Source organism: Apostichopus japonicus, chromosome 8 (assembly GCF_037975245.1).
Source record: "Apostichopus japonicus isolate 1M-3 chromosome 8, ASM3797524v1, whole genome shotgun sequence".
NCBI classification, from domain to species: domain Eukaryota; kingdom Metazoa; phylum Echinodermata; class Holothuroidea; order Aspidochirotida; family Stichopodidae; genus Apostichopus; species Apostichopus japonicus.
In genome coordinates, this window is record NC_092568.1 from 38,326,870 (window position 1) to 38,353,190 (window position 26,321).

The 26,321-nt window shown below is 44.0% G+C and overlaps 31 non-coding genes across 31 annotated transcripts; all 31 read left to right on the forward strand.

Annotated features, from left to right (window-relative positions):
• Positions 1-607: 607 nt before the first annotated feature.
• Positions 608-726, forward strand: LOC139972651 (5S ribosomal RNA). The gene has a single exon (XR_011795059.1). It is a non-coding gene; the product is annotated as a 5S ribosomal RNA (ribosomal RNA).
• A 719-nt stretch (positions 727-1,445) lies between these two features.
• On the forward strand, positions 1,446-1,564 carry LOC139972484 (5S ribosomal RNA). Its single transcript, XR_011794899.1, has one exon. It is a non-coding gene; the product is annotated as a 5S ribosomal RNA (ribosomal RNA).
• A 717-nt stretch (positions 1,565-2,281) lies between these two features.
• On the forward strand, positions 2,282-2,400 carry LOC139972485 (5S ribosomal RNA). Its single transcript, XR_011794900.1, has one exon. It is a non-coding gene; the product is annotated as a 5S ribosomal RNA (ribosomal RNA).
• A 716-nt stretch (positions 2,401-3,116) lies between these two features.
• Positions 3,117-3,235, forward strand: LOC139972486 (5S ribosomal RNA). The gene has a single exon (XR_011794901.1). It is a non-coding gene; the product is annotated as a 5S ribosomal RNA (ribosomal RNA).
• A 722-nt stretch (positions 3,236-3,957) lies between these two features.
• On the forward strand, positions 3,958-4,076 carry LOC139972487 (5S ribosomal RNA). The gene has a single exon (XR_011794902.1). It is a non-coding gene; the product is annotated as a 5S ribosomal RNA (ribosomal RNA).
• A 716-nt stretch (positions 4,077-4,792) lies between these two features.
• LOC139972488 (5S ribosomal RNA) lies at positions 4,793-4,911 on the forward strand. Its single transcript, XR_011794903.1, has one exon. It is a non-coding gene; the product is annotated as a 5S ribosomal RNA (ribosomal RNA).
• A 715-nt stretch (positions 4,912-5,626) lies between these two features.
• Positions 5,627-5,745, forward strand: LOC139972490 (5S ribosomal RNA). The gene has a single exon (XR_011794905.1). It is a non-coding gene; the product is annotated as a 5S ribosomal RNA (ribosomal RNA).
• A 711-nt stretch (positions 5,746-6,456) lies between these two features.
• On the forward strand, positions 6,457-6,575 carry LOC139972491 (5S ribosomal RNA). The gene has a single exon (XR_011794906.1). It is a non-coding gene; the product is annotated as a 5S ribosomal RNA (ribosomal RNA).
• Positions 6,576-7,286: 711 nt separating this feature from the next.
• Positions 7,287-7,405, forward strand: LOC139972492 (5S ribosomal RNA). The gene has a single exon (XR_011794907.1). It is a non-coding gene; the product is annotated as a 5S ribosomal RNA (ribosomal RNA).
• A 713-nt stretch (positions 7,406-8,118) lies between these two features.
• On the forward strand, positions 8,119-8,237 carry LOC139972494 (5S ribosomal RNA). The gene has a single exon (XR_011794908.1). It is a non-coding gene; the product is annotated as a 5S ribosomal RNA (ribosomal RNA).
• A 713-nt stretch (positions 8,238-8,950) lies between these two features.
• LOC139972495 (5S ribosomal RNA) lies at positions 8,951-9,069 on the forward strand. The gene has a single exon (XR_011794909.1). It is a non-coding gene; the product is annotated as a 5S ribosomal RNA (ribosomal RNA).
• A 719-nt stretch (positions 9,070-9,788) lies between these two features.
• LOC139972496 (5S ribosomal RNA) lies at positions 9,789-9,907 on the forward strand. Its single transcript, XR_011794910.1, has one exon. It is a non-coding gene; the product is annotated as a 5S ribosomal RNA (ribosomal RNA).
• A 716-nt stretch (positions 9,908-10,623) lies between these two features.
• LOC139972497 (5S ribosomal RNA) lies at positions 10,624-10,742 on the forward strand. The gene has a single exon (XR_011794911.1). It is a non-coding gene; the product is annotated as a 5S ribosomal RNA (ribosomal RNA).
• A 713-nt stretch (positions 10,743-11,455) lies between these two features.
• LOC139972498 (5S ribosomal RNA) lies at positions 11,456-11,574 on the forward strand. The gene has a single exon (XR_011794912.1). It is a non-coding gene; the product is annotated as a 5S ribosomal RNA (ribosomal RNA).
• Positions 11,575-12,285: 711 nt separating this feature from the next.
• On the forward strand, positions 12,286-12,404 carry LOC139972499 (5S ribosomal RNA). The gene has a single exon (XR_011794913.1). It is a non-coding gene; the product is annotated as a 5S ribosomal RNA (ribosomal RNA).
• Positions 12,405-13,117: 713 nt separating this feature from the next.
• On the forward strand, positions 13,118-13,236 carry LOC139972500 (5S ribosomal RNA). The gene has a single exon (XR_011794914.1). It is a non-coding gene; the product is annotated as a 5S ribosomal RNA (ribosomal RNA).
• A 713-nt stretch (positions 13,237-13,949) lies between these two features.
• Positions 13,950-14,068, forward strand: LOC139972502 (5S ribosomal RNA). The gene has a single exon (XR_011794916.1). It is a non-coding gene; the product is annotated as a 5S ribosomal RNA (ribosomal RNA).
• A 718-nt stretch (positions 14,069-14,786) lies between these two features.
• LOC139972503 (5S ribosomal RNA) lies at positions 14,787-14,905 on the forward strand. Its single transcript, XR_011794917.1, has one exon. It is a non-coding gene; the product is annotated as a 5S ribosomal RNA (ribosomal RNA).
• A 716-nt stretch (positions 14,906-15,621) lies between these two features.
• Positions 15,622-15,740, forward strand: LOC139972505 (5S ribosomal RNA). Its single transcript, XR_011794918.1, has one exon. It is a non-coding gene; the product is annotated as a 5S ribosomal RNA (ribosomal RNA).
• Positions 15,741-16,452: 712 nt separating this feature from the next.
• On the forward strand, positions 16,453-16,571 carry LOC139972506 (5S ribosomal RNA). Its single transcript, XR_011794919.1, has one exon. It is a non-coding gene; the product is annotated as a 5S ribosomal RNA (ribosomal RNA).
• A 719-nt stretch (positions 16,572-17,290) lies between these two features.
• LOC139972507 (5S ribosomal RNA) lies at positions 17,291-17,409 on the forward strand. Its single transcript, XR_011794920.1, has one exon. It is a non-coding gene; the product is annotated as a 5S ribosomal RNA (ribosomal RNA).
• Positions 17,410-18,126: 717 nt separating this feature from the next.
• On the forward strand, positions 18,127-18,245 carry LOC139972508 (5S ribosomal RNA). Its single transcript, XR_011794921.1, has one exon. It is a non-coding gene; the product is annotated as a 5S ribosomal RNA (ribosomal RNA).
• Positions 18,246-18,965: 720 nt separating this feature from the next.
• On the forward strand, positions 18,966-19,084 carry LOC139972509 (5S ribosomal RNA). Its single transcript, XR_011794922.1, has one exon. It is a non-coding gene; the product is annotated as a 5S ribosomal RNA (ribosomal RNA).
• A 712-nt stretch (positions 19,085-19,796) lies between these two features.
• Positions 19,797-19,915, forward strand: LOC139972510 (5S ribosomal RNA). Its single transcript, XR_011794923.1, has one exon. It is a non-coding gene; the product is annotated as a 5S ribosomal RNA (ribosomal RNA).
• A 713-nt stretch (positions 19,916-20,628) lies between these two features.
• On the forward strand, positions 20,629-20,747 carry LOC139972511 (5S ribosomal RNA). Its single transcript, XR_011794924.1, has one exon. It is a non-coding gene; the product is annotated as a 5S ribosomal RNA (ribosomal RNA).
• Positions 20,748-21,464: 717 nt separating this feature from the next.
• Positions 21,465-21,583, forward strand: LOC139972512 (5S ribosomal RNA). The gene has a single exon (XR_011794925.1). It is a non-coding gene; the product is annotated as a 5S ribosomal RNA (ribosomal RNA).
• A 719-nt stretch (positions 21,584-22,302) lies between these two features.
• Positions 22,303-22,421, forward strand: LOC139972514 (5S ribosomal RNA). The gene has a single exon (XR_011794927.1). It is a non-coding gene; the product is annotated as a 5S ribosomal RNA (ribosomal RNA).
• Positions 22,422-23,135: 714 nt separating this feature from the next.
• On the forward strand, positions 23,136-23,254 carry LOC139972516 (5S ribosomal RNA). The gene has a single exon (XR_011794928.1). It is a non-coding gene; the product is annotated as a 5S ribosomal RNA (ribosomal RNA).
• A 716-nt stretch (positions 23,255-23,970) lies between these two features.
• On the forward strand, positions 23,971-24,089 carry LOC139972517 (5S ribosomal RNA). Its single transcript, XR_011794929.1, has one exon. It is a non-coding gene; the product is annotated as a 5S ribosomal RNA (ribosomal RNA).
• A 718-nt stretch (positions 24,090-24,807) lies between these two features.
• Positions 24,808-24,926, forward strand: LOC139972518 (5S ribosomal RNA). The gene has a single exon (XR_011794930.1). It is a non-coding gene; the product is annotated as a 5S ribosomal RNA (ribosomal RNA).
• A 717-nt stretch (positions 24,927-25,643) lies between these two features.
• On the forward strand, positions 25,644-25,762 carry LOC139972519 (5S ribosomal RNA). Its single transcript, XR_011794931.1, has one exon. It is a non-coding gene; the product is annotated as a 5S ribosomal RNA (ribosomal RNA).
• Positions 25,763-26,321: the final 559 nt, after the last annotated feature.

Consider the following 26,321-nt stretch of genomic DNA (forward strand, 5'->3'; position numbering starts at 1 on the left):
CCACCGTTGAAGACATTGACTTGCCATATACCACTATTGTTGTGACCTGATCATTGCAATCACAAGTTTTTCTCCAGCCCCCTTTAATTCGAGACAAGTGTATCATTAGGGCTATATCATTCCGCATGCATGCATGCACGCACGCACGAGTGTTCTCCCTCAGGAAAAGTGCCGAAAAGAAACGGGAGAACATCTTTCTTGATATGTTCTCAAACAAAATCTCTCGTTTTTTGTGGCTTGGATGTCGGAGTACACAAAAGGAAGTAAATGTGATGCACAAATTAGGTCGATTGAGGCAATTTTAGACCACTTTAGGCTTCCCATGAGCAGCGTACGAACACTATGTTAAGAGGTTTGTTCACAAGTCGGACGAACGTGGCTAGCTTCAGACTCTCAGTGTGAGTGTGCGTGCGTGCGTCAGTCATTGGGGCAATCATATCCGGGCGTATATGCTACCATATAGCTTCTCAAGTCATATAAAAACATGCACATTATTTAGTTTAATGGGATAAGTAACCATATAGGTGGTCTAGAGTTGAACATCCAACTTTGCAAAATAAGTCTCGGGGCGGGCGGGTATAAAAAGCTTAAATTTCACCATTCTAATGTCTACGACCATATCACGTTGAATATACCGGTTCTCGTCCGATCACCGAAGTCAAGCAGCGTCGAGCCTAGTCAGTACTTGGATGGGTGACCGCCTGGGAATACTAGGTGCCGTAGGACTTTTTCATTTTTCCTCACCCACAACTCCGCACCCTTTCTTTCTTTATTTCTTTTTCACTATTCTTTTATCCTGTCATTGTTATGAAAAGTCCCTCCCCCCCCCCCCTCACCACCACCGTTGAAGACATTGACTTGCCATATACCACTATTGTTGTGACCTGATCATTGCAATCACAAGTTTTTCTCCAGCCCCCTTTAATTCGAGACAAGTGTATCATTAGGGCTATATCATTCCGCATGCATGCATGCACGCACGCACGAGTGTTCTCCCTCAGGAAAAGTGCCGAAAAGAAACGGGAGAACATCTTTCTTGATATGTTCTCAAACAAAATCTCTCGTTTTTTGTGGCTTGGATGTCGGAGTACACAAAAGGAAGTAAATGTGATGCACAAATTAGGTCGATTGAGGCAATTTTAGACCACTTTAGGCTTCCCATGAGCAGCGTACGAACACTATGTTAAGAGGTTTGTTCACAAGTCGGACGAACGTGGCTAGCTTCAGACTCTCAGTGTGAGTGTGCGTGCGTGCGTCAGTCATTGGGGCAATCATATCCGGGCGTATATGCTACCATATAGCTTCTCAAGTCATATAAAAACATGCACATTATTTAGTTTAATGGGATAAGTAACCATATAGGTGGTCTAGAGTTGAACATCCAACTTTGCAAAATAAGTCTCGGGGCGGGCGGGTATAAAAAGCTTAAATTTCACCATTCTAATGTCTACGACCATATCACGTTGAATATACCGGTTCTCGTCCGATCACCGAAGTCAAGCAGCGTCGAGCCTAGTCAGTACTTGGATGGGTGACCGCCTGGGAATACTAGGTGCCGTAGACTTTTTCATTTTTCCTCACCCACAACTCCGCACCCTTTCTTTCTTTATTTCTTTTTCACTATTCTTTTATCCTGTCATTGTTATGAAAAGTCCCTCCCCCCCCCCCTCACCACCACCGTTGAAGACATTGACTTGCCATATACCACTATTGTTGTGACCTGATCATTGCAATCACAAGTTTTTCTCCAGCCCCCTTTAATTCGAGACAAGTGTATCATTAGGGCTATATCATTCCGCATGCATGCATGCACGCACGCACGAGTGTTCTCCCTCAGGAAAAGTGCCGAAAAGAAACGGGAGAACATCTTTCTTGATATGTTCTCAAACAAAATCTCTCGTTTTTTGTGGCTTGGATGTCGGAGTACACAAAAGGAAGTAAATGTGATGCACAAATTAGGTCGATTGAGGCAATTTTAGACCACTTTAGGCTTCCCATGAGCAGCGTACGAACACTATGTTAAGAGGTTTGTTCACAAGTCGGACGAACGTGGCTAGCTTCAGACTCTCAGTGTGAGTGTGCGTGCGTGCGTCAGTCATTGGGGCAATCATATCCGGGCGTATATGCTACCATATAGCTTCTCAAGTCATATAAAAACATGCACATTATTTAGTTTAATGGGATAAGTAACCATATAGGTGGTCTAGAGTTGAACATCCAACTTTGCAAAATAAGTCTCGGGGCGGGCGGGTATAAAAAGCTTAAATTTCACCATTCTAATGTCTACGACCATATCACGTTGAATATACCGGTTCTCGTCCGATCACCGAAGTCAAGCAGCGTCGAGCCTAGTCAGTACTTGGATGGGTGACCGCCTGGGAATACTAGGTGCCGTAGACTTTTTCATTTTTCCTCACCCACAACTCCGCACCCTTTCTTTCTTTATTTCTTTTTCACTATTCTTTTATCCTGTCATTGTTATGAAAAGTCCCTCCCCCCCCCCCTCACCACCACCGTTGAAGACATTGACTTGCCATATACCACTATTGTTGTGACCTGATCATTGCAATCACAAGTTTTTCTCCAGCCCCCTTTAATTCGAGACAAGTGTATCATTAGGGCTATATCATTCCGCATGCATGCATGCACGCACGCACGAGTGTTCTCCCTCAGGAAAAGTGCCGAAAAGAAACGGGAGAACATCTTTCTTGATATGTTCTCAAACAAAATCTCTCGTTTTTTGTGGCTTGGATGTCGGAGTACACAAAAGGAAGTAAATGTGATGCACAAATTAGGTCGATTGAGGCAATTTTAGACCACTTTAGGCTTCCCATGAGCAGCGTACGAACACTATGTTAAGAGGTTTGTTCACAAGTCGGACGAACGTGGCTAGCTTCAGACTCTCAGTGTGAGTGTGCGTGCGTGCGTCAGTCATTGGGGCAATCATATCCGGGCGTATATGCTACCATATAGCTTCTCAAGTCATATAAAAACATGCACATTATTTAGTTTAATGGGATAAGTAACCATATAGGTGGTCTAGAGTTGAACATCCAACTTTGCAAAATAAGTCTCGGGGCGGCGGGTATAAAAAGCTTAAATTTCACCATTCTAATGTCTACGACCATATCACGTTGAATATACCGGTTCTCGTCCGATCACCGAAGTCAAGCAGCGTCGAGCCTAGTCAGTACTTGGATGGGTGACCGCCTGGGAATACTAGGTGCCGTAGACTTTTTCATTTTTCCTCACCCACAACTCCGCACCCTTTCTTTCTTTATTTCTTTTTCACTATTCTTTTATCCTGTCATTGTTATGAAAAGTCCCTCCCCCCCCCCCCCCCTCACCAACACCGTTGAAGACATTGACTTGCCATATACCACTATTGTTGTGACCTGATCATTGCAATCACAAGTTTTTCTCCAGCCCCTTTAATTCGAGACAAGTGTATCATTAGGGCTATATCATTCCGCATGCATGCATGCACGCACGCACGAGTGTTCTCCCTCAGGAAAAGTGCCGAAAAGAAACGGGAGAACATCTTTCTTGATATGTTCTCAAACAAAATCTCTCGTTTTTTGTGGCTTGGATGTCGGAGTACACAAAAGGAAGTAAATGTGATGCACAAATTAGGTCGATTGAGGCAATTTTAGACCACTTTAGGCTTCCCATGAGCAGCGTACGAACACTATGTTAAGAGGTTTGTTCACAAGTCGGACGAACGTGGCTAGCTTCAGACTCTCAGTGTGAGTGTGCGTGCGTGCGTCAGTCATTGGGGCAATCATATCCGGGCGTATATGCTACCATATAGCTTCTCAAGTCATATAAAAAAACATGCACATTATTTAGTTTAATGGGATAAGTAACCATATAGGTGGTCTAGAGTTGAACATCCAACTTTGCAAAATAAGTCTCGGGGCGGGCGGGTATAAAAAGCTTAAATTTCACCATTCTAATGTCTACGACCATATCACGTTGAATATACCGGTTCTCGTCCGATCACCGAAGTCAAGCAGCGTCGAGCCTAGTCAGTACTTGGATGGGTGACCGCCTGGGAATACTAGGTGCCGTAGACTTTTTCATTTTTCCTCACCCACAACTCCGCACCCTTTCTTTCTTTATTTCTTTTTCACTATTCTTTTATCCTGTCATTGTTATGAAAAGTCCCTCCCCCCCCCCTCACCACCACCGTTGAAGACATTGACTTGCCATATACCACTATTGTTGTGACCTGATCATTGCAATCACAAGTTTTTCTCCAGCCCCCTTTAATTCGAGACAAGTGTATCATTAGGGCTATATCATTCCGCATGCATGCATGCACGCACGCACGAGTGTTCTCCCTCAGGAAAAGTGCCGAAAAGAAACGGGAGAACATCTTTCTTGATATGTTCTCAAACAAAATCTCTCGTTTTTTGTGGCTTGGATGTCGGAGTACACAAAAGGAAGTAAATGTGATGCACAAATTAGGTCGATTGAGGCAATTTTAGACCACTTTAGGCTTCCCATGAGCAGCGTACGAACACTATGTTAAGAGGTTTGTTCACAAGTCGGACGAACGTGGCTAGCTTCAGACTCTCAGTGTGAGTGTGCGTGCGTGCGTCAGTCATTGGGGCAATCATATCCGGGCGTATATGCTACCATATAGCTTCTCAAGTCATATAAAAACATGCACATTATTTAGTTTAATGGGATAAGTAACCATATAGGTGGTCTAGAGTTGAACATCCAACTTTGCAAAATAAGTCTCGGGGCGGGCGGGTATAAAAAGCTTAAATTTCACCATTCTAATGTCTACGACCATATCACGTTGAATATACCGGTTCTCGTCCGATCACCGAAGTCAAGCAGCGTCGAGCCTAGTCAGTACTTGGATGGGTGACCGCCTGGGAATACTAGGTGCCGTAGACTTTTTCATTTTTCCCTCACCCACAACTCCGCACCCTTTCTTTCTTTATTTCTTTTTCACTATTCTTTTATCCTGTCATTGTTATGAAAAGTCCCTCCCCCCCCCCCCTCACCACCACCGTTGAAGACATTGACTTGCCATATACCACTATTGTTGTGACCTGATCATTGCAATCACAAGTTTTTCTCCAGCCCCCTTTAATTCGAGACAAGTGTATCATTAGGGCTATATCATTCCGCATGCATGCACGCACGCACGAGTGTTCTCCCTCAGGAAAAGTGCCGAAAAGAAACGGGAGAACATCTTTCTTGATATGTTCTCAAACAAAATCTCTCGTTTTTTGTGGCTTGGATGTCGGAGTACACAAAAGGAAGTAAATGTGATGCACAAATTAGGTCGATTGAGGCAATTTTAGACCACTTTAGGCTTCCCATGAGCAGCGTACGAACACTATGTTAAGAGGTTTGTTCACAAGTCGGACGAACGTGGCTAGCTTCAGACTCTCAGTGTGAGTGTGCGTGCGTGCGTCAGTCATTGGGGCAATCATATCCGGGCGTATATGCTACCATATAGCTTCTCAAGTCATATAAAAACATGCACATTATTTAGTTTAATGGGATAAGTAACCATATAGGTGGTCTAGAGTTGAACATCCAACTTTGCAAAATAAGTCTCGGGGCGGGCGGGTATAAAAAGCTTAAATTTCACCATTCTAATGTCTACGACCATATCACGTTGAATATACCGGTTCTCGTCCGATCACCGAAGTCAAGCAGCGTCGAGCCTAGTCAGTACTTGGATGGGTGACCGCCTGGGAATACTAGGTGCCGTAGACTTTTTCATTTTTCCTCACCCACAACTCCGCACCCTTTCTTTCTTTATTTCTTTTTCACTATTCTTTTATCCTGTCATTGTTATGAAAAGTCCCTCCCCCCCCCTCACCACCACCGTTGAAGACATTGACTTGCCATATACCACTATTGTTGTGACCTGATCATTGCAATCACAAGTTTTTCTCCAGCCCCCTTTAATTCGAGACAAGTGTATCATTAGGGCTATATCATTCCGCATGCATGCACGCACGCACGAGTGTTCTCCCTCAGGAAAAGTGCCGAAAAGAAACGGGAGAACATCTTTCTTGATATGTTCTCAAACAAAATCTCTCGTTTTTTGTGGCTTGGATGTCGGAGTACACAAAAGGAAGTAAATGTGATGCACAAATTAGGTCGATTGAGGCAATTTTAGACCACTTTAGGCTTCCCATGAGCAGCGTACGAACACTATGTTAAGAGGTTTGTTCACAAGTCGGACGAACGTGGCTAGCTTCAGACTCTCAGTGTGAGTGTGCGTGCGTGCGTCAGTCATTGGGGCAATCATATCCGGGCGTATATGCTACCATATAGCTTCTCAAGTCATATAAAAACATGCACATTATTTAGTTTAATGGGATAAGTAACCATATAGGTGGTCTAGAGTTGAACATCCAACTTTGCAAAATAAGTCTCGGGGCGGGCGGGTATAAAAAGCTTAAATTTCACCATTCTAATGTCTACGACCATATCACGTTGAATATACCGGTTCTCGTCCGATCACCGAAGTCAAGCAGCGTCGAGCCTAGTCAGTACTTGGATGGGTGACCGCCTGGGAATACTAGGTGCCGTAGACTTTTTCATTTTTCCTCACCCACAACTCCGCACCCTTTCTTTCTTTATTTCTTTTTCACTATTCTTTTATCCTGTCATTGTTATGAAAAGTCCCTCCCCCCCCCTCACCACCACCGTTGAAGACATTGACTTGCCATATACCACTATTGTTGTGACCTGATCATTGCAATCACAAGTTTTTCTCCAGCCCCCTTTAATTCGAGACAAGTGTATCATTAGGGCTATATCATTCCGCATGCATGCACGCACGCACGAGTGTTCTCCCTCAGGAAAAGTGCCGAAAAGAAACGGGAGAACATCTTTCTTGATATGTTCTCAAACAAAATCTCTCGTTTTTTGTGGCTTGGATGTCGGAGTACACAAAAGGAAGTAAATGTGATGCACAAATTAGGTCGATTGAGGCAATTTTAGACCACTTTAGGCTTCCCATGAGCAGCGTACGAACACTATGTTAAGAGGTTTGTTCACAAGTCGGACGAACGTGGCTAGCTTCAGACTCTCAGTGTGAGTGTGCGTGCGTGCGTCAGTCATTGGGGCAATCATATCCGGGCGTATATGCTACCATATAGCTTCTCAAGTCATATAAAAACATGCACATTATTTAGTTTAATGGGATAAGTAACCATATAGGTGGTCTAGAGTTGAACATCCAACTTTGCAAAATAAGTCTCGGGGCGGGCGGGTATAAAAAGCTTAAATTTCACCATTCTAATGTCTACGACCATATCACGTTGAATATACCGGTTCTCGTCCGATCACCGAAGTCAAGCAGCGTCGAGCCTAGTCAGTACTTGGATGGGTGACCGCCTGGGAATACTAGGTGCCGTAGACTTTTTCATTTTTCCTCACCCACAACTCCGCACCCTTTCTTTCTTTATTTCTTTTTCACTATTCTTTTATCCTGTCATTGTTATGAAAAGTCCCTCCCCCCCCCCCTCACCACCACCGTTGAAGACATTGACTTGCCATATACCACTATTGTTGTGACCTGATCATTGCAATCACAAGTTTTTCTCCAGCCCCCTTTAATTCGAGACAAGTGTATCATTAGGGCTATATCATTCCGCATGCATGCACGCACGCACGAGTGTTCTCCCTCAGGAAAAGTGCCGAAAAGAAACGGGAGAACATCTTTCTTGATATGTTCTCAAACAAAATCTCTCGTTTTTTGTGGCTTGGATGTCGGAGTACACAAAAGGAAGTAAATGTGATGCACAAATTAGGTCGATTGAGGCAATTTTAGACCACTTTAGGCTTCCCATGAGCAGCGTACGAACACTATGTTAAGAGGTTTGTTCACAAGTCGGACGAACGTGGCTAGCTTCAGACTCTCAGTGTGAGTGTGCGTGCGTGCGTCAGTCATTGGGGCAATCATATCCGGGCGTATATGCTACCATATAGCTTCTCAAGTCATATAAAAACATGCACATTATTTAGTTTAATGGGATAAGTAACCATATAGGTGGTCTAGAGTTGAACATCCAACTTTGCAAAATAAGTCTCGGGGCGGGCGGGTATAAAAAGCTTAAATTTCACCATTCTAATGTCTACGACCATATCACGTTGAATATACCGGTTCTCGTCCGATCACCGAAGTCAAGCAGCGTCGAGCCTAGTCAGTACTTGGATGGGTGACCGCCTGGGAATACTAGGTGCCGTAGACTTTTTCATTTTTCCTCACCCACAACTCCGCACCCTTTCTTTCTTTATTTCTTTTTCACTATTCTTTTATCCTGTCATTGTTATGAAAAGTCCCTCCCCCCCCCCCTCACCACCACCGTTGAAGACATTGACTTGCCATATACCACTATTGTTGTGACCTGATCATTGCAATCACAAGTTTTTCTCCAGCCCCCTTTAATTCGAGACAAGTGTATCATTAGGGCTATATCATTCCGCATGCATGCACGCACGCACGAGTGTTCTCCCTCAGGAAAAGTGCCGAAAAGAAACGGGAGAACATCTTTCTTGATATGTTCTCAAACAAAATCTCTCGTTTTTTGTGGCTTGGATGTCGGAGTACACAAAAGGAAGTAAATGTGATGCACAAATTAGGTCGATTGAGGCAATTTTAGACCACTTTAGGCTTCCCATGAGCAGCGTACGAACACTATGTTAAGAGGTTTGTTCACAAGTCGGACGAACGTGGCTAGCTTCAGACTCTCAGTGTGAGTGTGCGTGCGTGCGTCAGTCATTGGGGCAATCATATCCGGGCGTATATGCTACCATATAGCTTCTCAAGTCATATAAAAACATGCACATTATTTAGTTTAATGGGATAAGTAACCATATAGGTGGTCTAGAGTTGAACATCCAACTTTGCAAAATAAGTCTCGGGGCGGGCGGGTATAAAAAGCTTAAATTTCACCATTCTAATGTCTACGACCATATCACGTTGAATATACCGGTTCTCGTCCGATCACCGAAGTCAAGCAGCGTCGAGCCTAGTCAGTACTTGGATGGGTGACCGCCTGGGAATACTAGGTGCCGTAGACTTTTTCATTTTTCCTCACCCACAACTCCGCACCCTTTCTTTCTTTATTTCTTTTTCACTATTCTTTTATCCTGTCATTGTTATGAAAAGTCCCTCCCCCCCCCCCCCTCACCACCACCGTTGAAGACATTGACTTGCCATATACCACTATTGTTGTGACCTGATCATTGCAATCACAAGTTTTTCTCCAGCCCCCTTTAATTCGAGACAAGTGTATCATTAGGGCTATATCATTCCGCATGCATGCATGCACGCACGCACGAGTGTTCTCCCTCAGGAAAAGTGCCGAAAAGAAACGGGAGAACATCTTTCTTGATATGTTCTCAAACAAAATCTCTCGTTTTTTGTGGCTTGGATGTCGGAGTACACAAAAGGAAGTAAATGTGATGCACAAATTAGGTCGATTGAGGCAATTTTAGACCACTTTAGGCTTCCCATGAGCAGCGTACGAACACTATGTTAAGAGGTTTGTTCACAAGTCGGACGAACGTGGCTAGCTTCAGACTCTCAGTGTGAGTGTGCGTGCGTGCGTCAGTCATTGGGGCAATCATATCCGGGCGTATATGCTACCATATAGCTTCTCAAGTCATATAAAAACATGCACATTATTTAGTTTAATGGGATAAGTAACCATATAGGTGGTCTAGAGTTGAACATCCAACTTTGCAAAATAAGTCTCGGGGCGGGCGGGTATAAAAAGCTTAAATTTCACCATTCTAATGTCTACGACCATATCACGTTGAATATACCGGTTCTCGTCCGATCACCGAAGTCAAGCAGCGTCGAGCCTAGTCAGTACTTGGATGGGTGACCGCCTGGGAATACTAGGTGCCGTAGACTTTTTCATTTTTCCTCACCCACAACTCCGCACCCTTTCTTTCTTTATTTCTTTTTCACTATTCTTTTATCCTGTCATTGTTATGAAAAGTCCCTCCCCCCCCCCTCACCACCACCGTTGAAGACATTGACTTGCCATATACCACTATTGTTGTGACCTGATCATTGCAATCACAAGTTTTTCTCCAGCCCCCTTTAATTCGAGACAAGTGTATCATTAGGGCTATATCATTCCGCATGCATGCATGCACGCACGCACGAGTGTTCTCCCTCAGGAAAAGTGCCGAAAAGAAACGGGAGAACATCTTTCTTGATATGTTCTCAAACAAAATCTCTCGTTTTTTGTGGCTTGGATGTCGGAGTACACAAAAGGAAGTAAATGTGATGCACAAATTAGGTCGATTGAGGCAATTTTAGACCACTTTAGGCTTCCCATGAGCAGCGTACGAACACTATGTTAAGAGGTTTGTTCACAAGTCGGACGAACGTGGCTAGCTTCAGACTCTCAGTGTGAGTGTGCGTGCGTGCGTCAGTCATTGGGGCAATCATATCCGGGCGTATATGCTACCATATAGCTTCTCAAGTCATATAAAAACATGCACATTATTTAGTTTAATGGGATAAGTAACCATATAGGTGGTCTAGAGTTGAACATCCAACTTTGCAAAATAAGTCTCGGGGCGGGCGGGTATAAAAAGCTTAAATTTCACCATTCTAATGTCTACGACCATATCACGTTGAATATACCGGTTCTCGTCCGATCACCGAAGTCAAGCAGCGTCGAGCCTAGTCAGTACTTGGATGGGTGACCGCCTGGGAATACTAGGTGCCGTAGACTTTTTCATTTTTCCTCACCCACAACTCCGCACCCTTTCTTTCTTTATTTCTTTTTCACTATTCTTTTATCCTGTCATTGTTATGAAAAGTCCCTCCCCCCCCCCCTCACCACCACCGTTGAAGACATTGACTTGCCATATACCACTATTGTTGTGACCTGATCATTGCAATCACAAGTTTTTCTCCAGCCCCCTTTAATTCGAGACAAGTGTATCATTAGGGCTATATCATTCCGCATGCATGCACGCACGCACGAGTGTTCTCCCTCAGGAAAAGTGCCGAAAAGAAACGGGAGAACATCTTTCTTGATATGTTCTCAAACAAAATCTCTCGTTTTTTGTGGCTTGGATGTCGGAGTACACAAAAGGAAGTAAATGTGATGCACAAATTAGGTCGATTGAGGCAATTTTAGACCACTTTAGGCTTCCCATGAGCAGCGTACGAACACTATGTTAAGAGGTTTGTTCACAAGTCGGACGAACGTGGCTAGCTTCAGACTCTCAGTGTGAGTGTGCGTGCGTGCGTCAGTCATTGGGGCAATCATATCCGGGCGTATATGCTACCATATAGCTTCTCAAGTCATATAAAAACATGCACATTATTTAGTTTAATGGGATAAGTAACCATATAGGTGGTCTAGAGTTGAACATCCAACTTTGCAAAATAAGTCTCGGGGCGGGCGGGTATAAAAAGCTTAAATTTCACCATTCTAATGTCTACGACCATATCACGTTGAATATACCGGTTCTCGTCCGATCACCGAAGTCAAGCAGCGTCGAGCCTAGTCAGTACTTGGATGGGTGACCGCCTGGGAATACTAGGTGCCGTAGACTTTTTCATTTTTCCTCACCCACAACTCCGCACCCTTTCTTTCTTTATTTCTTTTTCACTATTCTTTTATCCTGTCATTGTTATGAAAAGTCCCTCCCCCCCCCTCACCACCACCGTTGAAGACATTGACTTGCCATATACCACTATTGTTGTGACCTGATCATTGCAATCACAAGTTTTTCTCCAGCCCCCTTTAATTCGAGACAAGTGTATCATTAGGGCTATATCATTCCGCATGCATGCACGCACGCACGAGTGTTCTCCCTCAGGAAAAGTGCCGAAAAGAAACGGGAGAACATCTTTCTTGATATGTTCTCAAACAAAATCTCTCGTTTTTTGTGGCTTGGATGTCGGAGTACACAAAAGGAAGTAAATGTGATGCACAAATTAGGTCGATTGAGGCAATTTTAGACCACTTTAGGCTTCCCATGAGCAGCGTACGAACACTATGTTAAGAGGTTTGTTCACAAGTCGGACGAACGTGGCTAGCTTCAGACTCTCAGTGTGAGTGTGCGTGCGTGCGTCAGTCATTGGGGCAATCATATCCGGGCGTATATGCTACCATATAGCTTCTCAAGTCATATAAAAACATGCACATTATTTAGTTTAATGGGATAAGTAACCATATAGGTGGTCTAGAGTTGAACATCCAACTTTGCAAAATAAGTCTCGGGGCGGGCGGGTATAAAAAGCTTAAATTTCACCATTCTAATGTCTACGACCATATCACGTTGAATATACCGGTTCTCGTCCGATCACCGAAGTCAAGCAGCGTCGAGCCTAGTCAGTACTTGGATGGGTGACCGCCTGGGAATACTAGGTGCCGTAGACTTTTTCATTTTTCCTCACCCACAACTCCGCACCCTTTCTTTCTTTATTTCTTTTTCACTATTCTTTTATCCTGTCATTGTTATGAAAAGTCCCTCCCCCCCCCCCTCACCACCACCGTTGAAGACATTGACTTGCCATATACCACTATTGTTGTGACCTGATCATTGCAATCACAAGTTTTTCTCCAGCCCCCTTTAATTCGAGACAAGTGTATCATTAGGGCTATATCATTCCGCATGCATGCACGCACGCACGAGTGTTCTCCCTCAGGAAAAGTGCCGAAAAGAAACGGGAGAACATCTTTCTTGATATGTTCTCAAACAAAATCTCTCGTTTTTTGTGGCTTGGATGTCGGAGTACACAAAAGGAAGTAAATGTGATGCACAAATTAGGTCGATTGAGGCAATTTTAGACCACTTTAGGCTTCCCATGAGCAGCGTACGAACACTATGTTAAGAGGTTTGTTCACAAGTCGGACGAACGTGGCTAGCTTCAGACTCTCAGTGTGAGTGTGCGTGCGTGCGTCAGTCATTGGGGCAATCATATCCGGGCGTATATGCTACCATATAGCTTCTCAAGTCATATAAAAACATGCACATTATTTAGTTTAATGGGATAAGTAACCATATAGGTGGTCTAGAGTTGAACATCCAACTTTGCAAAATAAGTCTCGGGGCGGGCGGGTATAAAAAGCTTAAATTTCACCATTCTAATGTCTACGACCATATCACGTTGAATATACCGGTTCTCGTCCGATCACCGAAGTCAAGCAGCGTCGAGCCTAGTCAGTACTTGGATGGGTGACCGCCTGGGAATACTAGGTGCCGTAGACTTTTTCATTTTTCCTCACCCACAACTCCGCACCCTTTCTTTCTTTATTTCTTTTTCACTATTCTTTTATCCTGTCATTGTTATGAAAAGTCCCTCCCCCCCCCCCTCACCACCACCGTTGAAGACATTGACTTGCCATATACCACTATTGTTGTGACCTGATCATTGCAATCACAAGTTTTTCTCCAGCCCCCTTTAATTCGAGACAAGTGTATCATTAGGGCTATATCATTCCGCATGCATGCACGCACGCACGAGTGTTCTCCCTCAGGAAAAGTGCCGAAAAGAAACGGGAGAACATCTTTCTTGATATGTTCTCAAACAAAATCTCTCGTTTTTTGTGGCTTGGATGTCGGAGTACACAAAAGGAAGTAAATGTGATGCACAAATTAGGTCGATTGAGGCAATTTTAGACCACTTTAGGCTTCCCATGAGCAGCGTACGAACACTATGTTAAGAGGTTTGTTCACAAGTCGGACGAACGTGGCTAGCTTCAGACTCTCAGTGTGAGTGTGCGTGCGTGCGTCAGTCATTGGGGCAATCATATCCGGGCGTATATGCTACCATATAGCTTCTCAAGTCATATAAAAACATGCACATTATTTAGTTTAATGGGATAAGTAACCATATAGGTGGTCTAGAGTTGAACATCCAACTTTGCAAAATAAGTCTCGGGGCGGGCGGGTATAAAAAGCTTAAATTTCACCATTCTAATGTCTACGACCATATCACGTTGAATATACCGGTTCTCGTCCGATCACCGAAGTCAAGCAGCGTCGAGCCTAGTCAGTACTTGGATGGGTGACCGCCTGGGAATACTAGGTGCCGTAGACTTTTTCATTTTTCCTCACCCACAACTCCGCACCCTTTCTTTCTTTATTTCTTTTTCACTATTCTTTTATCCTGTCATTGTTATGAAAAGTCCCTCCCCCCCCCCCCTCACCACCACCGTTGAAGACATTGACTTGCCATATACCACTATTGTTGTGACCTGATCATTGCAATCACAAGTTTTTCTCCAGCCCCCTTTAATTCGAGACAAGTGTATCATTAGGGCTATATCATTCCGCATGCATGCATGCACGCACGCACGAGTGTTCTCCCTCAGGAAAAGTGCCGAAAAGAAACGGGAGAACATCTTTCTTGATATGTTCTCAAACAAAATCTCTCGTTTTTTGTGGCTTGGATGTCGGAGTACACAAAAGGAAGTAAATGTGATGCACAAATTAGGTCGATTGAGGCAATTTTAGACCACTTTAGGCTTCCCATGAGCAGCGTACGAACACTATGTTAAGAGGTTTGTTCACAAGTCGGACGAACGTGGCTAGCTTCAGACTCTCAGTGTGAGTGTGCGTGCGTGCGTCAGTCATTGGGGCAATCATATCCGGGCGTATATGCTACCATATAGCTTCTCAAGTCATATAAAAACATGCACATTATTTAGTTTAATGGGATAAGTAACCATATAGGTGGTCTAGAGTTGAACATCCAACTTTGCAAAATAAGTCTCGGGGCGGGCGGGTATAAAAAGCTTAAATTTCACCATTCTAATGTCTACGACCATATCACGTTGAATATACCGGTTCTCGTCCGATCACCGAAGTCAAGCAGCGTCGAGCCTAGTCAGTACTTGGATGGGTGACCGCCTGGGAATACTAGGTGCCGTAGACTTTTTCATTTTTCCTCACCCACAACTCCGCACCCTTTCTTTCTTTATTTCTTTTTCACTATTCTTTTATCCTGTCATTGTTATGAAAAGTCCCTCCCCCCCCCCTCACCACCACCGTTGAAGACATTGACTTGCCATATACCACTATTGTTGTGACCTGATCATTGCAATCACAAGTTTTTCTCCAGCCCCCTTTAATTCGAGACAAGTGTATCATTAGGGCTATATCATTCCGCATGCATGCATGCACGCACGCACGAGTGTTCTCCCTCAGGAAAAGTGCCGAAAAGAAACGGGAGAACATCTTTCTTGATATGTTCTCAAACAAAATCTCTCGTTTTTTGTGGCTTGGATGTCGGAGTACACAAAAGGAAGTAAATGTGATGCACAAATTAGGTCGATTGAGGCAATTTTAGACCACTTTAGGCTTCCCATGAGCAGCGTACGAACACTATGTTAAGAGGTTTGTTCACAAGTCGGACGAACGTGGCTAGCTTCAGACTCTCAGTGTGAGTGTGCGTGCGTGCGTCAGTCATTGGGGCAATCATATCCGGGCGTATATGCTACCATATAGCTTCTCAAGTCATATAAAAACATGCACATTATTTAGTTTAATGGGATAAGTAACCATATAGGTGGTCTAGAGTTGAACATCCAACTTTGCAAAATAAGTCTCGGGGCGGGCGGGTATAAAAAGCTTAAATTTCACCATTCTAATGTCTACGACCATATCACGTTGAATATACCGGTTCTCGTCCGATCACCGAAGTCAAGCAGCGTCGAGCCTAGTCAGTACTTGGATGGGTGACCGCCTGGGAATACTAGGTGCCGTAGACTTTTTCATTTTTCCTCACCCACAACTCCGCACCCTTTCTTTCTTTATTTCTTTTTCACTATTCTTTTATCCTGTCATTGTTATGAAAAGTCCCTCCCCCCCCCCTCACCACCACCGTTGAAGACATTGACTTGCCATATACCACTATTGTTGTGACCTGATCATTGCAATCACAAGTTTTTCTCCAGCCCCCTTTAATTCGAGACAAGTGTATCATTAGGGCTATATCATTCCGCATGCATGCACGCACGCACGAGTGTTCTCCCTCAGGAAAAGTGCCGAAAAGAAACGGGAGAACATCTTTCTTGATATGTTCTCAAACAAAATCTCTCGTTTTTTGTGGCTTGGATGTCGGAGTACACAAAAGGAAGTAAATGTGATGCACAAATTAGGTCGATTGAGGCAATTTTAGACCACTTTAGGCTTCCCATGAGCAGCGTACGAACACTATGTTAAGAGGTTTGTTCACAAGTCGGACGAACGTGGCTAGCTTCAGACTCTCAGTGTGAGTGTGCGTGCGTGCGTCAGTCATTGGGGCAATCATATCCGGGCGTATATGCTACCATATAGCTTCTCAAGTCATATAAAAACATGCACATTATTTAGTTTAATGGGATAAGTAACCATATAGGTGGTCTAGAGTTGAACATCCAACTTTGCAAAATAAGTCTCGGGGCGGGCGGGTATAAAAAGCTTAAATTTCACCATTCTAATGTCTACGACCATATCACGTTGAATATACCGGTTCTCGTCCGATCACCGAAGTCAAGCAGCGTCGAGCCTAGTCAGTACTTGGATGGGTGACCGCCTGGGAATACTAGGTGCCGTAGACTTTTTCATTTTTCCTCACCCACAACTCCGCACCCTTTCTTTCTTTATTTCTTTTTCACTATTCTTTTATCCTGTCATTGTTATGAAAAGTCCCTCCCCCCCCCCCCCTCACCACCACCGTTGAAGACATTGACTTGCCATATACCACTATTGTTGTGACCTGATCATTGCAATCACAAGTTTTTCTCCAGCCCCCTTTAATTCGAGACAAGTGTATCATTAGGGCTATATCATTCCGCATGCATGCATGCACGCACGCACGAGTGTTCTCCCTCAGGAAAAGTGCCGAAAAGAAACGGGAGAACATCTTTCTTGATATGTTCTCAAACAAAATCTCTCGTTTTTTGTGGCTTGGATGTCGGAGTACACAAAAGGAAGTAAATGTGATGCACAAATTAGGTCGATTGAGGCAATTTTAGACCACTTTAGGCTTCCCATGAGCAGCGTACGAACACTATGTTAAGAGGTTTGTTCACAAGTCGGACGAACGTGGCTAGCTTCAGACTCTCAGTGTGAGTGTGCGTGCGTGCGTCAGTCATTGGGGCAATCATATCCGGGCGTATATGCTACCATATAGCTTCTCAAGTCATATAAAAACATGCACATTATTTAGTTTAATGGGATAAGTAACCATATAGGTGGTCTAGAGTTGAACATCCAACTTTGCAAAATAAGTCTCGGGGCGGGCGGGTATAAAAAGCTTAAATTTCACCATTCTAATGTCTACGACCATATCACGTTGAATATACCGGTTCTCGTCCGATCACCGAAGTCAAGCAGCGTCGAGCCTAGTCAGTACTTGGATGGGTGACCGCCTGGGAATACTAGGTGCCGTAGACTTTTTCATTTTTCCTCACCCACAACTCCGCACCCTTTCTTTCTTTATTTCTTTTTCACTATTCTTTTATCCTGTCATTGTTATGAAAAGTCCCTCCCCCCCCCCCTCACCACCACCGTTGAAGACATTGACTTGCCATATACCACTATTGTTGTGACCTGATCATTGCAATCACAAGTTTTTCTCCAGCCCCCTTTAATTCGAGACAAGTGTATCATTAGGGCTATATCATTCCGCATGCATGCATGCACGCACGCACGAGTGTTCTCCCTCAGGAAAAGTGCCGAAAAGAAACGGGAGAACATCTTTCTTGATATGTTCTCAAACAAAATCTCTCGTTTTTTGTGGCTTGGATGTCGGAGTACACAAAAGGAAGTAAATGTGATGCACAAATTAGGTCGATTGAGGCAATTTTAGACCACTTTAGGCTTCCCATGAGCAGCGTACGAACACTATGTTAAGAGGTTTGTTCACAAGTCGGACGAACGTGGCTAGCTTCAGACTCTCAGTGTGAGTGTGCGTGCGTGCGTCAGTCATTGGGGCAATCATATCCGGGCGTATATGCTACCATATAGCTTCTCAAGTCATATAAAAACATGCACATTATTTAGTTTAATGGGATAAGTAACCATATAGGTGGTCTAGAGTTGAACATCCAACTTTGCAAAATAAGTCTCGGGGCGGGCGGGTATAAAAAGCTTAAATTTCACCATTCTAATGTCTACGACCATATCACGTTGAATATACCGGTTCTCGTCCGATCACCGAAGTCAAGCAGCGTCGAGCCTAGTCAGTACTTGGATGGGTGACCGCCTGGGAATACTAGGTGCCGTAGACTTTTTCATTTTTCCTCACCCACAACTCCGCACCCTTTCTTTCTTTATTTCTTTTTCACTATTCTTTTATCCTGTCATTGTTATGAAAAGTCCCTCCCCCCCCCCCCCCTCACCACCACCGTTGAAGACATTGACTTGCCATATACCACTATTGTTGTGACCTGATCATTGCAATCACAAGTTTTTCTCCAGCCCCCTTTAATTCGAGACAAGTGTATCATTAGGGCTATATCATTCCGCATGCATGCACGCACGCACGCACGAGTGTTCTCCCTCAGGAAAAGTGCCGAAAAGAAACGGGAGAACATCTTTCTTGATATGTTCTCAAACAAAATCTCTCGTTTTTTGTGGCTTGGATGTCGGAGTACACAAAAGGAAGTAAATGTGATGCACAAATTAGGTCGATTGAGGCAATTTTAGACCACTTTAGGCTTCCCATGAGCAGCGTACGAACACTATGTTAAGAGGTTTGTTCACAAGTCGGACGAACGTGGCTAGCTTCAGACTCTCAGTGTGAGTGTGCGTGCGTGCGTCAGTCATTGGGGCAATCATATCCGGGCGTATATGCTACCATATAGCTTCTCAAGTCATATAAAAACATGCACATTATTTAGTTTAATGGGATAAGTAACCATATAGGTGGTCTAGAGTTGAACATCCAACTTTGCAAAATAAGTCTCGGGGCGGGCGGGTATAAAAAGCTTAAATTTCACCATTCTAATGTCTACGACCATATCACGTTGAATATACCGGTTCTCGTCCGATCACCGAAGTCAAGCAGCGTCGAGCCTAGTCAGTACTTGGATGGGTGACCGCCTGGGAATACTAGGTGCCGTAGACTTTTTCATTTTTCCTCACCCACAACTCCGCACCCTTTCTTTCTTTATTTCTTTTTCACTATTCTTTTATCCTGTCATTGTTATGAAAAGTCCCTCCCCCCCCCCTCACCACCACCGTTGAAGACATTGACTTGCCATATACCACTATTGTTGTGACCTGATCATTGCAATCACAAGTTTTTCTCCAGCCCCCTTTAATTCGAGACAAGTGTATCATTAGGGCTATATCATTCCGCATGCATGCACGCACGCACGAGTGTTCTCCCTCAGGAAAAGTGCCGAAAAGAAACGGGAGAACATCTTTCTTGATATGTTCTCAAACAAAATCTCTCGTTTTTTGTGGCTTGGATGTCGGAGTACACAAAAGGAAGTAAATGTGATGCACAAATTAGGTCGATTGAGGCAATTTTAGACCACTTTAGGCTTCCCATGAGCAGCGTACGAACACTATGTTAAGAGGTTTGTTCACAAGTCGGACGAACGTGGCTAGCTTCAGACTCTCAGTGTGAGTGTGCGTGCGTGCGTCAGTCATTGGGGCAATCATATCCGGGCGTATATGCTACCATATAGCTTCTCAAGTCATATAAAAACATGCACATTATTTAGTTTAATGGGATAAGTAACCATATAGGTGGTCTAGAGTTGAACATCCAACTTTGCAAAATAAGTCTCGGGGCGGGCGGGTATAAAAAGCTTAAATTTCACCATTCTAATGTCTACGACCATATCACGTTGAATATACCGGTTCTCGTCCGATCACCGAAGTCAAGCAGCGTCGAGCCTAGTCAGTACTTGGATGGGTGACCGCCTGGGAATACTAGGTGCCGTAGACTTTTTCATTTTTCCTCACCCACAACTCCGCACCCTTTCTTTCTTTATTTCTTTTTCACTATTCTTTTATCCTGTCATTGTTATGAAAAGTCCCTCCCCCCCCCCCTCACCACCACCGTTGAAGACATTGACTTGCCATATACCACTATTGTTGTGACCTGATCATTGCAATCACAAGTTTTTCTCCAGCCCCCTTTAATTCGAGACAAGTGTATCATTAGGGCTATATCATTCCGCATGCATGCACGCACGCACGAGTGTTCTCCCTCAGGAAAAGTGCCGAAAAGAAACGGGAGAACATCTTTCTTGATATGTTCTCAAACAAAATCTCTCGTTTTTTGTGGCTTGGATGTCGGAGTACACAAAAGGAAGTAAATGTGATGCACAAATTAGGTCGATTGAGGCAATTTTAGACCACTTTAGGCTTCCCATGAGCAGCGTACGAACACTATGTTAAGAGGTTTGTTCACAAGTCGGACGAACGTGGCTAGCTTCAGACTCTCAGTGTGAGTGTGCGTGCGTGCGTCAGTCATTGGGGCAATCATATCCGGGCGTATATGCTACCATATAGCTTCTCAAGTCATATAAAAACATGCACATTATTTAGTTTAATGGGATAAGTAACCATATAGGTGGTCTAGAGTTGAACATCCAACTTTGCAAAATAAGTCTCGGGGCGGGCGGGTATAAAAAGCTTAAATTTCACCATTCTAATGTCTACGACCATATCACGTTGAATATACCGGTTCTCGTCCGATCACCGAAGTCAAGCAGCGTCGAGCCTAGTCAGTACTTGGATGGGTGACCGCCTGGGAATACTAGGTGCCGTAGACTTTTTCATTTTTCCTCACCCACAACTCCGCACCCTTTCTTTCTTTATTTCTTTTTCACTATTCTTTTATCCTGTCATTGTTATGAAAAGTCCCTCCCCCCCCCCCTCACCACCACCGTTGAAGACATTGACTTGCCATATACCACTATTGTTGTGACCTGATCATTGCAATCACAAGTTTTTCTCCAGCCCCCTTTAATTCGAGACAAGTGTATCATTAGGGCTATATCATTCCGCATGCATGCATGCACGCACGCACGAGTGTTCTCCCTCAGGAAAAGTGCCGAAAAGAAACGGGAGAACATCTTTCTTGATATGTTCTCAAACAAAATCTCTCGTTTTTTGTGGCTTGGATGTCGGAGTACACAAAAGGAAGTAAATGTGATGCACAAATTAGGTCGATTGAGGCAATTTTAGACCACTTTAGGCTTCCCATGAGCAGCGTACGAACACTATGTTAAGAGGTTTGTTCACAAGTCGGACGAACGTGGCTAGCTTCAGACTCTCAGTGTGCGTGTGCGTGCGTGCGTCAGTCATTGGGGCAATCATATCCGGGCGTATATGCTACCATATAGCTTCTCAAGTCATATAAAAACATGCACATTATTTAGTTTAATGGGATAAGTAACCATATAGGTGGTCTAGAGTTGAACATCCAACTTTGCAAAATAAGTCTCGGGGCGGGCGGGTATAAAAAGCTTAAATTTCACCATTCTAATGTCTACGACCATATCACGTTGAATATACCGGTTCTCGTCCGATCACCGAAGTCAAGCAGCGTCGAGCCTAGTCAGTACTTGGATGGGTGACCGCCTGGGAATACTAGGTGCCGTAGACTTTTTCATTTTTCCTCACCCACAACTCCGCACCCTTTCTTTCTTTATTTCTTTTTCACTATTCTTTTATCCTGTCATTGTTATGAAAAGTCCCTCCCCCCCCCCCCCTCACCACCACCGTTGAAGACATTGACTTGCCATATACCACTATTGTTGTGACCTGATCATTGCAATCACAAGTTTTTCTCCAGCCCCCTTTAATTCGAGACAAGTGTATCATTAGGGCTATATCATTCCGCATGCATGCACGCACGCACGCACGAGTGTTCTCCCTCAGGAAAAGTGCCGAAAAGAAACGGGAGAACATCTTTCTTGATATGTTCTCAAACAAAATCTCTCGTTTTTTGTGGCTTGGATGTCGGAGTACACAAAAGGAAGTAAATGTGATGCACAAATTAGGTCGATTGAGGCAATTTTAGACCACTTTAGGCTTCCCATGAGCAGCGTACGAACACTATGTTAAGAGGTTTGTTCACAAGTCGGACGAACGTGGCTAGCTTCAGACTCTCAGTGTGAGTGTGCGTGCGTGCGTCAGTCATTGGGGCAATCATATCCGGGCGTATATGCTACCATATAGCTTCTCAAGTCATATAAAAACATGCACATTATTTAGTTTAATGGGATAAGTAACCATATAGGTGGTCTAGAGTTGAACATCCAACTTTGCAAAATAAGTCTCGGGGCGGGCGGGTATAAAAAGCTTAAATTTCACCATTCTAATGTCTACGACCATATCACGTTGAATATACCGGTTCTCGTCCGATCACCGAAGTCAAGCAGCGTCGAGCCTAGTCAGTACTTGGATGGGTGACCGCCTGGGAATACTAGGTGCCGTAGACTTTTTCATTTTTCCTCACCCACAACTCCGCACCCTTTCTTTCTTTATTTCTTTTTCACTATTCTTTTATCCTGTCATTGTTATGAAAAGTCCCTCCCCCCCCCCCCTCACCACCACCGTTGAAGACATTGACTTGCCATATACCACTATTGTTGTGACCTGATCATTGCAATCACAAGTTTTTCTCCAGCCCCCTTTAATTCGAGACAAGTGTATCATTAGGGCTATATCATTCCGCATGCATGCACGCACGCACGAGTGTTCTCCCTCAGGAAAAGTGCCGAAAAGAAACGGGAGAACATCTTTCTTGATATGTTCTCAAACAAAATCTCTCGTTTTTTGTGGCTTGGATGTCGGAGTACACAAAAGGAAGTAAATGTGATGCACAAATTAGGTCGATTGAGGCAATTTTAGACCACTTTAGGCTTCCCATGAGCAGCGTACGAACACTATGTTAAGAGGTTTGTTCACAAGTCGGACGAACGTGGCTAGCTTCAGACTCTCAGTGTGAGTGTGCGTGCGTGCGTCAGTCATTGGGGCAATCATATCCGGGCGTATATGCTACCATATAGCTTCTCAAGTCATATAAAAACATGCACATTATTTAGTTTAATGGGATAAGTAACCATATAGGTGGTCTAGAGTTGAACATCCAACTTTGCAAAATAAGTCTCGGGGCGGGCGGGTATAAAAAGCTTAAATTTCACCATTCTAATGTCTACGACCATATCACGTTGAATATACCGGTTCTCGTCCGATCACCGAAGTCAAGCAGCGTCGAGCCTAGTCAGTACTTGGATGGGTGACCGCCTGGGAATACTAGGTGCCGTAGACTTTTTCATTTTTCCTCACCCACAACTCCGCACCCTTTCTTTCTTTATTTCTTTTTCACTATTCTTTTATCCTGTCATTGTTATGAAAAGTCCCTCCCCCCCCCCTCACCACCACCGTTGAAGACATTGACTTGCCATATACCACTATTGTTGTGACCTGATCATTGCAATCACAAGTTTTTCTCCAGCCCCCTTTAATTCGAGACAAGTGTATCATTAGGGCTATATCATTCCGCATGCATGCATGCACGCACGCACGAGTGTTCTCCCTCAGGAAAAGTGCCGAAAAGAAACGGGAGAACATCTTTCTTGATATGTTCTCAAACAAAATCTCTCGTTTTTTGTGGCTTGGATGTCGGAGTACACAAAAGGAAGTAAATGTGATGCACAAATTAGGTCGATTGAGGCAATTTTAGACCACTTTAGGCTTCCCATGAGCAGCGTACGAACACTATGTTAAGAGGTTTGTTCACAAGTCGGACGAACGTGGCTAGCTTCAGACTCTCAGTGTGAGTGTGCGTGCGTGCGTCAGTCATTGGGGCAATCATATCCGGGCGTATATGCTACCATATAGCTTCTCAAGTCATATAAAAACATGCACATTATTTAGTTTAATGGGATAAGTAACCATATAGGTGGTCTAGAGTTGAACATCCAACTTTGCAAAATAAGTCTCGGGGCGGGCGGGTATAAAAAGCTTAAATTTCACCATTCTAATGTCTACGACCATATCACGTTGAATATACCGGTTCTCGTCCGATCACCGAAGTCAAGCAGCGTCGAGCCTAGTCAGTACTTGGATGGGTGACCGCCTGGGAATACTAGGTGCCGTAGACTTTTTCATTTTTCCTCACCCACAACTCCGCACCCTTTCTTTCTTTATTTCTTTTTCACTATTCTTTTATCCTGTCATTGTTATGAAAAGTCCCTCCCCCCCCCCCCTCACCACCACCGTTGAAGACATTGACTTGCCATATACCACTATTGTTGTGACCTGATCATTGCAATCACAAGTTTTTCTCCAGCCCCCTTTAATTCGAGACAAGTGTATCATTAGGGCTATATCATTCCGCATGCATGCATGCACGCACGCACGAGTGTTCTCCCTCAGGAAAAGTGCCGAAAAGAAACGGGAGAACATCTTTCTTGATATGTTCTCAAACAAAATCTCTCGTTTTTTGTGGCTTGGATGTCGGAGTACACAAAAGGAAGTAAATGTGATGCACAAATTAGGTCGATTGAGGCAATTTTAGACCACTTTAGGCTTCCCATGAGCAGCGTACGAACACTATGTTAAGAGGTTTGTTCACAAGTCGGACGAACGTGGCTAGCTTCAGACTCTCAGTGTGAGTGTGCGTGCGTGCGTCAGTCATTGGGGCAATCATATCCGGGCGTATATGCTACCATATAGCTTCTCAAGTCATATAAAAACATGCACATTATTTAGTTTAATGGGATAAGTAACCATATAGGTGGTCTAGAGTTGAACATCCAACTTTGCAAAATAAGTCTCGGGGCGGGCGGGTATAAAAAGCTTAAATTTCACCATTCTAATGTCTACGACCATATCACGTTGAATATACCGGTTCTCGTCCGATCACCGAAGTCAAGCAGCGTCGAGCCTAGTCAGTACTTGGATGGGTGACCGCCTGGGAATACTAGGTGCCGTAGACTTTTTCATTTTTCCTCACCCACAACTCCGCACCCTTTCTTTCTTTATTTCTTTTTCACTATTCTTTTATCCTGTCATTGTTATGAAAAGTCCCTCCCCCCCCCCCTCACCACCACCGTTGAAGACATTGACTTGCCATATACCACTATTGTTGTGACCTGATCATTGCAATCACAAGTTTTTCTCCAGCCCCCTTTAATTCGAGACAAGTGTATCATTAGGGCTATATCATTCCGCATGCATGCACGCACGCACGCACGAGTGTTCTCCCTCAGGAAAAGTGCCGAAAAGAAACGGGAGAACATCTTTCTTGATATGTTCTCAAACAAAATCTCTCGTTTTTTGTGGCTTGGATGTCGGAGTACACAAAAGGAAGTAAATGTGATGCACAAATTAGGTCGATTGAGGCAATTTTAGACCACTTTAGGCTTCCCATGAGCAGCGTACGAACACTATGTTAAGAGGTTTGTTCACAAGTCGGACGAACGTGGCTAGCTTCAGACTCTCAGTGTGAGTGTGCGTGCGTGCGTCAGTCATTGGGGCAATCATATCCGGGCGTATATGCTACCATATAGCTTCTCAAGTCATATAAAAACATGCACATTATTTAGTTTAATGGGATAAGTAACCATATAGGTGGTCTAGAGTTGAACATCCAACTTTGCAAAATAAGTCTCGGGGCGGGCGGGTATAAAAAGCTTAAATTTCACCATTCTAATGTCTACGACCATATCACGTTGAATATACCGGTTCTCGTCCGATCACCGAAGTCAAGCAGCGTCGAGCCTAGTCAGTACTTGGATGGGTGACCGCCTGGGAATACTAGGTGCCGTAGACTTTTTCATTTTTCCTCACCCACAACTCCGCACCCTTTCTTTCTTTATTTCTTTTTCACTATTCTTTTATCCTGTCATTGTTATGAAAAGTCCCTCCCCCCCCCCCCTCACCACCACCGTTGAAGACATTGACTTGCCATATACCACTATTGTTGTGACCTGATCATTGCAATCACAAGTTTTTCTCCAGCCCCCTTTAATTCGAGACAAGTGTATCATTAGGGCTATATCATTCCGCATGCATGCACGCACGCACGAGTGTTCTCCCTCAGGAAAAGTGCCGAAAAGAAACGGGAGAACATCTTTCTTGATATGTTCTCAAACAAAATCTCTCGTTTTTTGTGGCTTGGATGTCGGAGTACACAAAAGGAAGTAAATGTGATGCACAAATTAGGTCGATTGAGGCAATTTTAGACCACTTTAGGCTTCCCATGAGCAGCGTACGAACACTATGTTAAGAGGTTTGTTCACAAGTCGGACGAACGTGGCTAGCTTCAGACTCTCAGTGTGAGTGTGCGTGCGTGCGTCAGTCATTGGGGCAATCATATCCGGGCGTATATG